General features: G+C 45.1%; 1 pseudogene; it reads left to right on the top strand.

Annotated features, from left to right (window-relative positions):
• Positions 1 to 16,274, top strand: part of LOC134615244 (pepsin A-3-like) — a 135,990-nt pseudogene that overhangs the window by 107,445 nt on the left and 12,271 nt on the right.

Genomic DNA, 16,274 nt, shown 5'->3' with positions numbered 1-16,274 from the left:
AACGGTCGCTGAAAACCCTCTAACACCATGGTGATACGACTGTGTTCATGGGATCAGAGCGGTTTTCGGATATATTGAGCGCTCAGATCCAAGCTATCTGGGGATATGTTGAATGTGGCAGCCCAGTTATGTGAAATATGAGTTATGTATTTGAATGTGTTTGGCTACAGTTATAAATATTTTCTGTGGAAAGAGAAAAAATCAGCGCTAGATTGCCACACAAGAAAATAATAGTAAGGCTGCAATCCTTAAAGGGGAGTCCCCTATAATCCCCTAATGATAAGAAATGATGCAAAATAGAACAAAAAAAGGTTGCGCCTAAAATATACAGTAAAACATATAAGAGTGTATATAATAAATAATATAAAATAATACAATTTAATATAGAATATTAAATGAAATATAAATGGATACAGCCAAGACTTGAAGAAGCCCTTGCGGCGAAACGCGTTTAGATATTAATTTGATTATTTTACAATAAAGAAAATACTTTGGCATAAAACATTTTATAGCCATTTTGATTTCTTTTTCCCTGGACTATACATATACTATCTACCTGACGAGAAGCCTAAAGAATCCTTAGGTGGGGATGATACCACCCAAGCGCCTACATTGAGCAGTACAAGCCTGCTCTATATACTGTGAGTAGTATATTTATTCTCTTTTTATACCTTTTAATTACTATACAGAGAGCACTATATACTTTATTTTATCTCCCTGGGTCGAATAATACCAACTTGGACGTTGAATCTGAGCCAGATACTCGCCAATCAATATTACGCCGCATATCCTTGAGTGGGGATTATTCCACTTCACGTGCGTTATATCAGAGCTAGGTTCTAGCTCTGAAAAGTGTGAGTAAGACTACTTTTATTTTATTTTATTTACCATTTTATTCATCTATATACTGTGCCATTGGAGTTCCTCTTGTTTTTTTCTTCACATATTACCTCACTGGATTGCAAGTACCCATTTGTGAAGACACACCCCATTTTACGCCTCAGGATCCCTGTTCTTATACACGGCATCTACCATTATGGACTTATGATAAGTGCTCTGGACTATTGCCAATTATCCATTTATATTTCATTTAATATTTGATATTAAATTGTATTATTTTATATTATTTATTATATACACTCTTATATGTTTTACTGTATATTTTAGGCGCAACCTTTTTTTGTTCTATTTTGCATAAATATTTTCTGTACCTGAGATAATTAAGTTTACTATGGCCACTTAACCCAATTATCTCCAGGATAGAGAGGAGGGATTTTACCGTTTCTTTGGAAGTGTTTCACATTGTTTTGTACTTTGATTGGTTACTGTAAATTGTGTCCCAGTCCTCCACAAAGTCAATGTGGGAGTATCCCTGTTGGAAGACCTGCATAAAAGGCCAAACTGTGGCCACCATTAAACAGATCGTTTTACCCCTTCATGAAATCTTGGCTCATGTTTGGGGGATTGGGAGCTATAATTCACTACACCTTCTGCTACCCTTGGATTTTGGGAGATTCTCCACGGAGTATAGGGGATCTATTACAGCAGGTGATCTCATTATCTACTAATTACACATTGTAGCAAACTCGCCCCTTTAAGAGAGTTTGCCATGAGCTTTTGGAGGGGCTTGCTTGCCTGCCTCCTGCCATGTGACTATGGCCCTGAGGGTATTGCCCTTTAAAGACAGTATTTGGGCATAGTGCATTGTACTGCACTGTTTCTGGCCCTTTAAAGTACTTTGGGAAAAGACCTGCAGCTTTGTTATGGCACTTTGGATGTAGCCGAAGTAATCAAAGTGGCCGCCATTCGACAGCCGAACACGTGGCGGTGGCCATTTTAGTTAATTCGCACGTGGTCAGCGGTGTTTTGTCGTCAATTTCATGGAACTGAAATTGGCTACTCAACGGCACAAACACCGCTGAAGTTTACCTTCTCATCAACTTTGTCGCATCAGCTAAAGTCAAAGTGTGTTCGACAATTCGAACGCCAGGTGATGCTGTACTATTTGCACGAACGGGTCCATTTGTGCATTCGAACGAGACTTAGACATTTTTCTTGTGTGAAATTGACCAACCGCACAGCCCAAATCTATGGAACTGTTTTGGGGCAGGAAAATGTGCTTGTGGTCGGTCAGAAAAGGACTCCCGACTAACTTTTAAACTACTGGAGGGATTTGCATGATTTTTGAGTATGTGTATCTTTTAAGTGTGCTGATTCTAAAAATGTATGTTTTATGTGAATGGCATGTATATTTTGGAAGTTATTAATATTTTTTAAAAACTGTATTTTTTCTGCCTGTGATAATTAAGTTAGTCTATTGTGTTGAGATTGTATCACCGACAGAGGGGAGAATTTCTGATGTCATGAATGGGAGTGTCTAGCTGTGTTGTAACGTATTGATTGGTTGTTCATCAAAACCCTGTGGGCAGTCCTTTTTGTGTAAGAATGTGCATAAAAGCAGAGTGTTTGATTACAAGTTCTAGTTCTGCTCCTGATACTGTGTCGTCCAGTTATTGGGAAACGTGATGGGATATTGCTGGATTATATTACTGATCGTGCCTGCTACTCTATTGGATTATTTTATTGATTACGGTGGATGTTCTCCTGGGTTACTTATGGGTTCCTGAGCCACACTAGGATTACCAGCGGAAATAGTCTGTGAGAGGCCGGTGTTCTGCTACATAATATTTGTGCTGATTCTAAAAATATATGTTTTATGTGAATGGCATGTGTAACGGATCACCTGGCACCCCAATTGGGTACCTCTGTTGAAGGATGCTCCTAGCGCTTCCTGGAATCCATAACCATCGTAGACTCCTTCAGAGAGCAAAACAGGAACAAGCTCTTACAAGAGCTTAGCAGTGAATGTAGCAAGAGAGTATGCAGAGCATAGCAGCCTATTCATGCAATAAAAGACTTTGGCTCCATGGCAATTGAACTGTATGTGTGTGGTCTGAGAGCCATTCAGTAATAATGTGCGCTCTGACCTAAGCTATCTGGGGATATGTTGCATGTCTGTATTTTATGTAATAAATGTAACCTTGTGTATTTTATTGTATTTTACTGTATTTTACTGCTATGTGTTCAATGGAGTTTTGCCTCTGTCCTTGGAGATAATTGTATTACTTCTCAATTATCTCCAGGATAGAAGACTCTGGGGAACTGGTTTTGGGCAGAAAAACCATGCTTCCTTTGGTCACAAAGGACTTCGATCTATCTTTTGAACCAATGGACCAATGTGGATGATTTTGACGTATGTTTGTATTTGGAGTATGCTGAATTATGTGAATGTGATGCATACTTTTAAAGTTATGACTAATGTGGAAAAACTGTATTTCTCTGCCTGTGATAATTACATTACCCATTGTGTAAGGTAATTGTATCGCAGGCAGAGGGGAGGATTGTATGTGGGAGTGTCTCAGTGTATTGTACGTGTTTATTGGTTGTTTTCCAAAACCCTGTGGGTGGTACTAATGTGTAAGAATGTGTATATAAGAACAATAAACTCACAGCTCTGTCTGTTAATGCTTAACCCTCAAAACTGAGCCTTGTCTCGTTCTTGGGGGGATTTATTGTATGCTGTTCCAGTTTGACTGCTAGGAGTGTAAACCTATTCGTATGGTTTTTCCTATTCGGCTGTTTGCAGCATTCTTATGTTTGAGAGCATTCAGATGCTTCTCCGGTTCGGTTCGGTGTATAACGGCTTTTAACCCCTTTTATGCCTGGGGGTACTGTAACAATTGGTGGCAAGCGGCGGGATCGTTCCTACAGCCAGAAGGACAGCTACAGGAGACACCATTCCGTGGATTTTACAATTTGAGGGCAACGCAGCACAGCGACCCTGACAGCACCGGGATGGAACCAGCAGTGGAGTACGATGAGGGTGTCATGGATGACCGAGATGCAGTCCACAAGGGCATCTGGTACCAGGCACTGGGTATTGTGGAATATCTGCAGGACGAGAGGCTCCCCAAGGACGAGCAGCGACAGCAGAAGCGACTAGCCCTGCGGATGCCTTTCCTAGGAGAGCAGCCCCTGGAAGAGTGGGTAGAAGATCTGAAGTACCTGGTAAGGCGGGAGATGTGGCTGGAGGATGCCTACCAGGTGCTCTGGTGGTATGAAGCTCAGTACCTACCCCGGACAGCAGAGCATGACAAGCCAGAGGGAGATGAATTTGATGGTCCTGGCTTGGTATGGGAGACTTTTGCAGAGCCTGAGTTTGGGAGCGCTACACAAGCCCGGTTCCATGATCTCTTTGAGTGGAGGGAGAGCAGGTATGACTGGGATGACCTTCATGAGATTGAGCACGACCTGGTCCACCTAGTGACCCGAGAGATGGAGCTGGAGCAGGGCTGTTCCATTTCAGTGAGAAGGCTCAGCAGGGAAGCGGAGACCCAGATCCAGACCCTTTCAGCTGGGTAGAGTGTTACTGGGAAGAACCCCAGGTGGCCGGTAAAGATGGGACCGAGGTCTCTCCACCGGTCCTGCAGGGAATTGGGAGCCCAGTTTACATTCCCCAGCGGCAGTGTGATATGCAGGGAATTGGGAGCCCAGTCTCCATTCCCGAGAGGCAGTGTGATATGCAGGGAATTGGGAGCCCAGTCTCCATTCCCCAGTGGCAGTATAATATGCAGGGAATTGGGAGCCCAGTCTCCTTTCCCCAGCAGCAGGACCCTGTATTGGGAGCGGAGACAGTCGGTCTCCATCCCCCGCGGCTGGAAGTATGTATGGGAGAGGAGCTTGTTACCCCCTCTCCCCAGCAGCAACTTAACGCACCAGGGGGGAGACAGTAAGCCCCACAACCATGCAGATGGGACCGTGGTCTCTGCACTTACAGCACAGGGTGTAGGGACAGTCGGTCCTGTCTCCCAGCAACAGGGCTGTTTAGCCAAAGGGGAGACAGTCTGTCTCCCCCCACAGCAGCATGGTGCTTTGTCCAAAGGGGAGACGATCGGTCTCCCCCTCCAGCAGCACAGCTATGTATCCAAAGGGGAGACAGTCAGTCTCCCCCTCCAGCAACCAGGCTCCCACCAGGCTACTTCTGTGGTAGTGCTGGCACCAGGGCAGAGTACCGTTGGTCTCTGTCCACTCAGCAAACCACCAAGGCAGCCTACCAGTCCCCCACACAGCTGTGGTGAGGCACATGGACAAGTTTCTCCCTTACTGTAGTAACCATTTATTGTTGGTGGGCTTTACTGCTGTTTCTGTTTTGTGGGTGGGCTGCTGAACTAACCAGGGCACTGACCGGCAGGAGGTCAGATACCCTGTTAGTCCGTTTGGAAAAGGGGAGAGCTGTGACGAGACCAATCTCGACACTGTGCATTGGAGGAGCCTGGTTGCCTGCCTGCTGCCTTTTGACTATGGACCGGCATTTAAATACTTTATTTTCCTATGCAGAAAGGTCTATTCATGTATTTCTGCTCTGGCGTTCAGTGGATTCTCGGATTTACTGAATGAACTCATTTAACCCAGATAGCTATGGCATGGAGCCTATTCGTGTAATAAAAGACTTTGGCTCCATGGCAATTGAACTGTATGTAGTGGTCTGAGAGCCATTCAGTAATAATATGCACTCAGACCTAAGCTATCTGGGGATATGTTGCATGTCTGTATTTTATGTAATAAATGTATTTTATTGTATTTTACTGTCTTTTTACTGCCATGTGCTTAATGGAGTTTTGCCTAATGTGGAAAAACTGTATTTCTCTGCCTGCGATAATTACATTACCCATTGTGTAAGGTAATTGTATCACAGGCAGAGGGGAGGATTTTGTGTGGGAGTGTCTGAGTGTATTGTACGTGTTTATTGGTTGTTTTCCAAAACCCTGTGGGTGGTACTAATGTGTATATAAGAACAATAGACCCACAGCTCTGTCTGTTCCTGCTTGACCCTCAAAATGGAGCCTTGTCTCGTTCATGGGGGGATTTATTGTATGCTGTTCCAGTTTGACTGCTAGGAGTGTAAACCTATTCGTATGGTTTTTCCTATTCGGCTGTTTACAGCATTCGTATGGTTCCGGTTCAGCTGTTTACGGCATTCATATGGTTTCCTGTTCGGCGGATTGGTGTCTACAGTAGCTGTGCCTGTGTCTCTGGAAGGGGAAGATCTACTAAACGGCGGTTTCACTAATTTATGCCGGGAGTGTCTTAACACTAATTATCTGTCAGGGTACCTGTTGTCTCTACCTCAGAGGAGGTGAGACACTTAGACGTTCATCCTCTCAGAGGGGTTGACTCACTCGTTCCTCGCAGTTCTCTCGGCCGTTTACACGCCGGCCGCGAGGGACCCGCTTCCTTTTATGACGCGGCGCTCAGTAGCCGACGTCATGACGACAATCCGTTCCGACCTGTCAATCAAGTCCCGACCACGAATCAGGACTCGTCGGGGGCGTGATTACCTATCTAGAACCAGGGTATAAAGTAGGGCTTTATGCATTTGTTCATTGCCCTGTCGTGGTTCTAGCTTGTCTAGTCACTCAGTGCTCTTGTTATCTATTTGTTTCTTTGGTTTTGACCCGGCTTGTTTGTTCTACCCTGCTTACCTCTATTACCCTTTGACTCGGCTTGTCTCTCGCTTATCTGCTCTCTCGTTCCCTCGACCTCGGCTTGTCTCTAGACCATTCTTTGCTTACTCCTTACGTTAGTCCGGCCATTCTAAGGTCCGGTAGACGTACCTACCTCCTGTTTGTACTTTGCGTGTTGGATCCCTGTCCCGATCCTGACATTACGACAGGGCCAATGGATCCTGCAGGTACAAACACTCAGGTTGGTTCTTCCGACTCTAGATTTGAGGCCATGGATCATAGAATGGATCAGATGGCTCTAGCGCTGCAGGCTTTATTATCTCGTTCTAGTAATCAACCAGAAGAGATGCGTACTACATCCATCTCCCCTGTAAGTTCAGGTCTAGAGGTAGCCACAGTTGGTGCTGCTTCCCGTATTACTCCTCCTGTACGTTATGGTGGCTCTCCGGATAAGTGTCGTGGTTTTTTAAACCAGATAGGTATTCATTTCGAATTACAACCCCGCTCCTACCCTACAGATAGGGCGAAGGTTGGATTCATTATCACACTACTCATTGATAAGGCTCTGAGATGGGCCAATCCATTGTGGGAGAATGATAACCCGTTAGTCTATAATTATAATGCCTTTGTCGCTGCTTTTAGAAGAACTTTTGACCCTCCAGGTAGAAAGGTCAATGCAGCTAGATTATTGTTGCGCCTTAGACAAGATAACCGAACCCTTGTGGATTATGCACTAGAGTTCAGGTCCTTGGCGGCAGAAGTTAAGTGGAATGAACAGGCTTATATAGACGTATTTTTAAACGGATTATCAGATGAAATTCTAGACGAGGTTGCTACAAGAGAGCTTCCTGAAAATTTGGAGGATTTAATTTCTTTTATTTCTCGTATTGATGAACGTTTAAGAGAGAGGCAGAACACTCGAGATAGAACCCGTAGACCTTCCTTTAAACTAGCTCCCTCATTTCAAAGTCCTGAATCCACAACCTCAGCTTTTCCAGAACCTATGCAGATAGGCAATACTCGCCTCTCAGAAGAAGAGAGACAGTACAGGAGAAGGGAGGGGTTGTGTATGTATTGTGGAGTAAGAGGGCACCTACGCCTAAATTGTCCTAATCGCCCGGGAAATGCTCGCACCTAAGTTTCTCTAGAGGACAGGCCTTGGGTGTTTCTATTTTGTCCTCTATACATAATTATAAAGATCACAGGCTTCTGCTACCTGTTTCTTTAGCTTGGGAGAAGGGAGTACTAAAAACTATGGCGTTGGTAGATTCCGGAGCTGCTGAGAGCTTTATTGACCAAGTTTTTGTTACTAAACACTCTATTCCATCCCAGCTAAGGGATACACCCTTGGCCGTTGAGGCCATAGATGGTAGACCATTATCTGAACCTGTTATTTTTCGTGAGACCATACCTTAACTGTTGGTATCCTACACAAGGAAGGTATATCTCTTATGCTTATTTCGTCTCCTTCTGTTCCTATAGTCCTGGGATATCCGTGGTTAAAGAAACATAACCCTATTATTGATTGGGAACTAGGGGAGATAGTCTCATGGGGCCAGGGTTGCCAGAGCAGGTGCTTACAGAAAGTCTCACCGGTTTGCGTAGTTAACGCACCGGCTAATTCTACCCAGTCTACAGACGTACAAATACCGCCTCTGTACCTGGATTTAAAGGCAGTCTTTGACAAAAAGAATGCTGACACTTTACCTCCACACAGGCCCTTTGACTGCAAGATCAGACTCCTGCCTGGGACCATGCCTCCGAGGGGTACGGTATACCCTTTATCCACTAAGGAGAACTTAGTCTTAGAGGAGTATATTCGTGAGAACCTAGACAAAGGATTCATTAGGAGATCCTCCTCTCCTGCCGGGGCCGTTTTTTTTTTTTGTGAATAAGAAGGATGGTACGTTAAGGCCTTGCATTGATTATCGAGGCTTGAATAAAATAACTATTAGAAATGCCTACTGTGGCGAAACCAACCTCGCCACTATGAGCTGGAGAAGCCTGGTTGCTCGCCTGCTTCCTTTGGACTATGGACCAGACTTTAAAAAGCTTTATTTTACCTGCAGAAAGGCATATTCGTGCCTTTCAGCCGGGGTGTTCAGTAGATTCCAACTACCGAACAAACTACCGTATGAGGGACCACCTAGGAGATGGAGTGTGCCGTCAATTAACCGCCCAGAAGCTGCGGTTAACCGCAGCTTAATTGATGAACGCTGGGTGGCCTTTGTTCGTTTGCCGACCACGAGGTAGCGGCCATTTTAATCGTGCGAAAGACCAGCGGTGTTCGGCGAGGATTCTATGGAACTATAAACGGACACTTAATTGCACGAACACCGCTGAGCCGTCTGTCGCCTGGGTCCTATCGTACAAGGTTAACCGAACACTGGAATTCGGTATTTCTATGGGAATTGTAGTAACCCAGATAGCTATACCATGGAGCCTATTTGTGTGATTAAAGACTTTGGCTCCATGGCGATTAAACTGTATTCGTGTAGTCTGGGTGCCAGTCACTTAATAATGTGCACCCAGACCTGAGCTATCTGGGGATATGTAACATGTCTGTGTTGGGTGGAATAAAAGTGACTTTATATATTTTAAAGCATAATACTGTATTTAGATCCCCACATGTGTAATGGAGTCTTGTCTTTGTCCTGGGAGGTAATTGGATTACCTCTACAATTATCTCCAGGGCAGAAGAGAGGAAACCAGGATGCATTGTGGGAATGTTTACTGCTGTGTGTCTGTAATTGGTTTATGTCTGTCCTTTGTTACAGTCTTCCATTTGGTCCCCTAGGGGAGTGTCCACCAGGTGGGAGACCTGCATAAATACTGCGCATTTAGCCCTGAGTAAATGAGTTGCTGTTTAACCCTGAAGCTGGAGTGTGTCTCTTTCTTGGGGGGAAGGGGACTGTATGCCGACTGCCAGGAGTGTAAGCTGTCCATATTGCTTTTCCTGTTCGGCTGCTTCCAGGGTTCGTGTGTCTGCTGTTCGAGAGTTGGTGAATTCGTGCAGTTTGGGAGTTCGGGAAGTTGGTGCTTATGGTAGCTGCTGGTCTATGGAAAAGGGGATTATCGCCTAAACGCATTTTTCCCCTTTTAGGCTGAAACAGTCCGTTACAATTGGTGGCAAGCGGCGGGATCGTTCCTACAACCAGAGGGACAGCTACAGACAACACCATTCCTGGATTACAAAGTGAGGGCAACGCCAGTACCCGTACAGCGCCCCTATCTACAAGGAACCAACTGCAGCAGAGCAAGCATGGCACCCAGCTACACGCAGGAGGAGTTTGACAAAGAGCTGAGATCACGACTGATTTTCTTCGGACCCAAACCCCCGGAGAAATGCGTGCGGCTTGTGAGTGGACATGTAGATGAGTACCTGCGGTTCATGGCAGATCCAGCCAAGGGTATCGGTCGCCCTATCCGGCGGCAGAGTGCGTTTCGGGGACTCAAAGGTGTACCCCAGGGAGATGATGGTGTCGTCCATCCTCCCCAGCAGCCGTGTGTGTCCCAGGGAGCCGAAGGTGCAGTCCTTCCTCCCCAGCGGCAGGCTGAGTTACAGGGGGCAGAGGTTGTTGTTCCTGCCCCCCAGCAGCAAAGTGATATGCCAAGAAGGCAGTGTGAAGCGAAGGGAGAGGAGAGCAGCGTCCTCCCTGTATTCGTGTAGTCTGGGTGCCAGTCACTTAATAATGTGCACCCAGACCTGAGCTATCTGGGGATATGTAACATGTCTGTGTTGGGTGGAATAAAAGTGACTTTATATATTTTAAAGCATAATACTGTATTTAGATCCCCACATGTGTAATGGAGTCTTGTCTTTGTCCTGGGAGGTAATTGGATTACCTCTACAATTATCTCCAGGGCAGAAGAGAGGAAACCAGGATGCATTGTGGGAATGTTTACTGCTGTGTGTCTGTAATTGGTTTATGTCTGTCCTTTGTTACAGTCTTCCATTTGGTCCCCTAGGGGAGTGTCCACCAGGTGGGAGACCTGCATAAATACTGGGCAGGTAGCCCTGAGTAAATGAGTTGCTGTTTAACCCTGAAGCTGGAGTGTGTCTCTTTCTTGGGGGGAAGGGGACTGTATGCCGACTGCCAGGAGTGTAAGCTGTCCATATTGCTTTTCCTGTTCGGCTGCTTCCAGGGTTCGTGTGTCTGCTGTTCGAGAGTTGGTGAATTCGTGCAGTTTGGGAGTTCGGGAAGTTGGTGCTTATGGTAGCTGCTGGTCTATGGAAAAGGGGATTATCGCCTAAACGCATTTTTCCCCTTTTAGGCTGAAACGGTCCGTTACACCTACCCGATTCCTTTGATTACTGAGCTCTTTGATCGTCTAAAAGGCTCCAAGATTTTCACCAAGTTAGATCTCAGAGGGGCGTATAACTTGGTGAGAATTCAGCAGGGAGACGAGTGGAAAACAGCGTTCAATACCCGTTATGGGCACTATGAGTACACGGTAATGCCTTTTGGGCTCTGTAATGCACCGGCAGTATTTCAGGACCTGATCAATGAAGTTCTTAGGGAATTTCAACAGGATTGCGTTATTGTATATTTGGATGATATACTAATACACTCTAGAGAAATTGAGACCCACCACAGACAAGTCAGAAGGGTATTGCGCAAACTTCTACAACATGGGTTGTACTGCAAATTGGAGAAATATAGTTTTGACCAATCTCAGATAAACTTTCTTGGTTACGTGATTTCTGGGGACGGGTTTAAAATGGATCCGGATAAACTCCAGTCTATTTTAGATTGGCCATTACCCAGGGGTCTCAAAGCCATTCAGAGGTTTATTGGATTCTCCAATTATTATAGGCGTTTCATTAAAGGATACTCTTCTATTATTGCTCCTATTACCAATATGACCACACAGGGGGCTGACACTAAGACTTGGTCTACTGAAGCTCTCGTTGCTTTCAAGACACTCAAGGAACTTTTTGCTTCTGCACCAATTTTAGTTCACCCTGATACGACTTTGCCTTTTCTACTCGAGGTAGACGCCTCAGAGACAGGTTTAGGCGCTATCTTGTCTCAAAGGTTAGGTGTGGATAAACCGTTACATCCATGTGGTTTTTTTTCCAAGAAATTATCTGGGCCTGAAAGCAGATATGACATTGGTGACAGGGAACTACTAGCGGTCATCATGGCTTTAAAGGAGTGGAGACATTTATTGGAAGGGACCTTGCATCCTGTTACTATTTTGACGGATCACAAGAACTTGTCCTATATTGTGGAGGCCAAGCGCTTGTCCGCCAGGCAAGCTCGTTGGTCCTTGTTCCTCACTCATTTCAATTACGTGCTCACTTATAGACCTGGTTCTAAGAACTCTAAAGCCGATGCTTTGTCTCGCCAACATGAACCTTCTACTATATCTGAGGCGGTTTTGTCTTCTATAGTTCCCAAGTGCAATATTATCGCCAACACGAGTCTCAGGATTCATTCTCCGTTGCTTGCCGAGATCATGAAGTTACAGCATCTGGCTCCTAGACAGGGTCCTGGGGCACGGTATTTCGTTCCTCCTGAACTCCAACTGGAACTGTTACAGTGCTTTCACAACAGTAAGGTGGCTGGGCATCCTGGCATTCGCAAGACATGTGCCTTGATTTCTAAAGATTTCTGGTGGCCTTCACTACGTAAGGATATTAGGGATTTTGTCGGAGCATGTGAGGTCTGTATGAAGACTAAACAACCTCATACGCTTCCATGTGGGTTTTTGCATCCCTTGGAAATTCCCGAGAGACCGTGGTCCTGTCTGGCTATGGACTTCATTGTCGATTTGCCTGTTTCTAAAAAACAGACTGTTATTCTCACGGTGGTTGACAGGTTTACTAAGATGGCTCATTTCGTGCCCTTACCTAAACTTCCATCTTCTCCCGAATTGGCTGAGATATTCGCGAGAGAGATTTTTCGTTTACATGGGATACCCTCCGAAATTGTTTCTGATAGAGGTTCCCAATTTGTTTCCCGTTTTTGGAAATCCTTCTGTTCTCAACTGGGCATCAAATTGAATTTCTCTTCTGCCTATCATCCCCAGTCTAATGGAGCTGCTGAACGCACCAACCAAAAGATTGAACAATATTTGCGTTGTTTTGTTTCCGAACACCAGGACGATTGGGTCGGTCTGATTCCTTGGGCGGAGTTTGCACACAACAATCTCGTTTGTGATTCTACTCATTCTAGCCCCTTTTTCATGAATTATGGGTTTCTCCTTCCCAAGGGGTACCGTCGGTTGATGTTCATGTTGCCAATTTGAGGAAGTTGTGGGATCAAACTCGACAAATTCTCCTGCATAATTCCGCGTTGTTCAAGAAACACGCTGATAAGTGTAGAAGGGCGGCTCCGGTTTTTGTTCCAGGTGATAGGGTATGGCTGAGTACCAGAAACATTCGCTTGAAGGTTCCTTCTATGAAATTCGCCCCTCGTTACATTGGTCCTTACAGGGTTCTGACTCGAATTAACCCAGTTGTGTATCGTCTGGCCCTTCCATCTGCCTTACGCATTCCTAACTCCTTTCATGTTTCCTTGTTGAAGCCTCTAGTATGTAACAAGTTTTCCTCCACTGTATCCTCTCCTCGCGCTGTTCAGGTTAAGGGTCAGGAGGAGTATGAGATCAACTCCATCCTCGATTCTCGAATCTCTCGGGGGAGGTTACAATATCTTGTTGACTGGAAGGGATATGGTCCTGAGGAGAGGACTTGGATACCTCAGGAGGATGTGCATGCTCCTCGCCTCCGCAGGGCTTTTCACTCTCGTTTTCCATCTCGTCCCGGTTCCTTCCGCCCGGTGGGCGTTTCTGAGAGGGGGGGTACTGTCAGGGTACCTGTTGTCTCTACCTCAGAGGAGGTGAGACACTTAGACGTTCATCCTCTCAGAGGGGTTGACTCACTTGTTCCTCGCAGTTCTCTCGGCCGTTTACACGCCGGCCGCGAGGGACCCGCTTCCTTTTATGACGTGGCGCTCAGTAGCCGACGTCATGACGACAATCCGTTCCGACCTGTCAATCAAGTCCCGACCACGAATCAGGACTCGTCGGGGGTGTGATTACCTATCTAGAACCAGGGTATAAAGTAGGGCTTTATGCATTTGTTCATTGCCCTGTCGTGGTTCTAGCTTGTCTAGTCACTCGGTGCTCTTGTTATCTATTTGTCTCTTTGAATTTGACCCGGCTTGTTTGTTCTACCCTGCTTACCTCTATTACCCTTTGACTCGGCTTGTCTCTCGCTTATCTGCTCTCTCGTTCCCTCGACCTCGGCTTGTCTCTAGACCATTCTTTGCTTACTCCTTACGTTAGTCCGGCCATTCTAAGGTCCGGTATACGTACCTACCTCCTGTTTGTACTTTGCGTGTTGGATCCCTGTCCCGATCCTGACATTATCTCCCAGGCACTAGAGGTACAATGAAGAAAACATAAAATACCCCAAAACATACATAATATTTATAGGGACTCCCACAAGTCTTATATCCCAGGATAGCCTGGATCTGTGCGCCCAAAGTGTCCAAACCACGCTCAGATTTCACAAATACAGCCAAATTGACACCAAGGTAAAGTTTTAACTGACCGCACACATGGTGCCAGACCAAAATAGTTCCAGAAGAAAAGTGGTTGCAGTCGGTCACTTTTGGGAGTTTTAACCGACTGCACACATGGTGTTAGCCCAAAATAGTTCCAGAAGAAAAGTGGTAGCAGTCGTTCACTTTTGGGAGTCCCAAAGCAAATTACATACCAAACGGTTCCCCTGGCTCATAGGTAGCGATTGTTCGTCCAGTTTGTGCATACCTTTTCACTGAATAGCGCTCTCCTGGCTTGTCAGAAATAGAAGCAGGCGACCCTAGAAAAGTTACAGACGTAGAGTGTCCGGCTTGGAGTTCCAGACACTCAACAAGCAAGTACTGCTGCCTGCGTTTGGGAGACAAGATGGTCACCATTTTTTTTTGTGTGCACGTGTTGTTCAGTTATACGAATGGCGGCCCAGAGAGAGCACTTGACTTTGTGTTTACTTTGAAGATAACGAGCCAGGGGGTGGTCTGTGTTCGGTAGATCCAATCACCAAATAAATATCAAATAACAGAGGAGAGGTGAAATCACAGGGTTTTCGATGGTAGTTTGTCACACTGGGTTTATTATTTGGGCAATTGTTTAATTAGCATCAAAGTTTTGCCTTGTGTTTAAAGCTATTTTTACTTCCTTTTACATTTAGCCCTCTTTGCATAATTTTTAAAGACAGCGACCTTGAAGTCGACTAAGCATTTAGCAAGTTTAAAGGAGCACTATAGGGTCAGGAACACAAACATTTATTCCTGACCCTATAGGGTTAAAACCACCATCTAGCCACCCTAAGTATAGTAAAATCGTACTTGTATTCAAGCCTGGAGCTGCTGGTTTTGTCCCTGTTCCCTTTAGACCTGCCCACTGCCTGCTGACATCAGCAGAAGTGGTAGCCTGATCCAATCACAATGCTTCCCCCATAGGATTGGCTGAGACTGACAAGGAGGCAGATCAGGGGCAGAGCCAGCATGATTCAAACACAGCCCTGGCCAATCAGCATCTCCTCATAGAGATGAATTGAATCAATGAATCTCTATGAGGAAAGTTCAGTGTCTGCATGCAGAGGGAGGAGATACTGAATGTTTGGATGCATTTTAGGCAGCCATGACCCAGGAAGGTATATAGACAAATACAATCTATGAAACAATATAGCAAAAGGATGGTGTAGGGTGTTTAAAACACCATCCAGTGCGCAGATATATAATGCACTCACAGAATGGAATTAAATTGCAGACAGAAAAAGGTTTCTTTAAAATTCAATGAAGGTCAAAATCTTCTTTTAAACCTTAAATATAAAGGAGAGACACAAGGACATAGTGCACCAATCTGACAGATGACAAAATAATGTATTCAAGTTTCCACTCACAAGATACGAAATTAAATTGCCAGCATGTCACTAATCTCAGAGAAGTTCAGCTCCAAAGGCGACCTCCTGGATAAGCAGATTGGATGCAGCAGTCAAAATAAATAAAAAATATAAAAACATATAAACAAAAAATATAAAACATAAAAAACAATAAAATAATCTTTAAAGCCCCTGAGGAAGTCCTTATTTAGGACGAAACGCGTCGGGCGGAGAGACTAAGGCTTTAAAGATTATTTTATTGTTTTTTATGTTTTATATTTTTTGTTTATATGTTTTTTTATTTTTTATTTATTTTGACTGCTGCATCCAATCTGCTTATCCAGGAGGTCGCCTTTGGAGCTTGTCACGGTAATATACCCCAACACGCAGGAATAGTTCACAGTCAAGAGACAAGAAACAGAGTTCGTCTTACCGGACCTTAGAATGGCCGGACTAGGACGAGAGAAAGACAGAGTCAGAACAAGCCGAGGTCAAGGGAACTGAGAGACAGCGTAACGTAGAACAAGCCGAGGACTGGTACACAGAGGACAAAACAGCGGATAAGCAAGCAAGGATAAGGAGAGAGCGGAGTCAGGAACAAAGCCAAGGTCAAGCACCAAAAAACCAACTGAACGATACAAGCACTAAAGGGAACTGGACAGAAACCACGATAGGGCAAAGAGCAAGGGAAACAGGTGAGTATAAATACCCTTAAGGTTCACTTTGATTGGCCCCTGTCATATCCACGCCCCCAAAACGTGAGTGTATGGGGAATGTGGCCTGACAGGGGCCAATGGGAGACTGATTCTAATTTAGTCTCTGTGGCGAAACCAACTTCGCCACTGTGAACTGGAGAA

This window comes from Pelobates fuscus, chromosome 6, assembly GCF_036172605.1.
Source record: "Pelobates fuscus isolate aPelFus1 chromosome 6, aPelFus1.pri, whole genome shotgun sequence".
NCBI classification, from domain to species: Eukaryota; Metazoa; Chordata; class Amphibia; order Anura; family Pelobatidae; genus Pelobates; species Pelobates fuscus.
The sequence above is the reverse complement of the archived record's forward strand: the minus strand, read 5'-3'. Positions and strand labels throughout refer to the sequence as shown.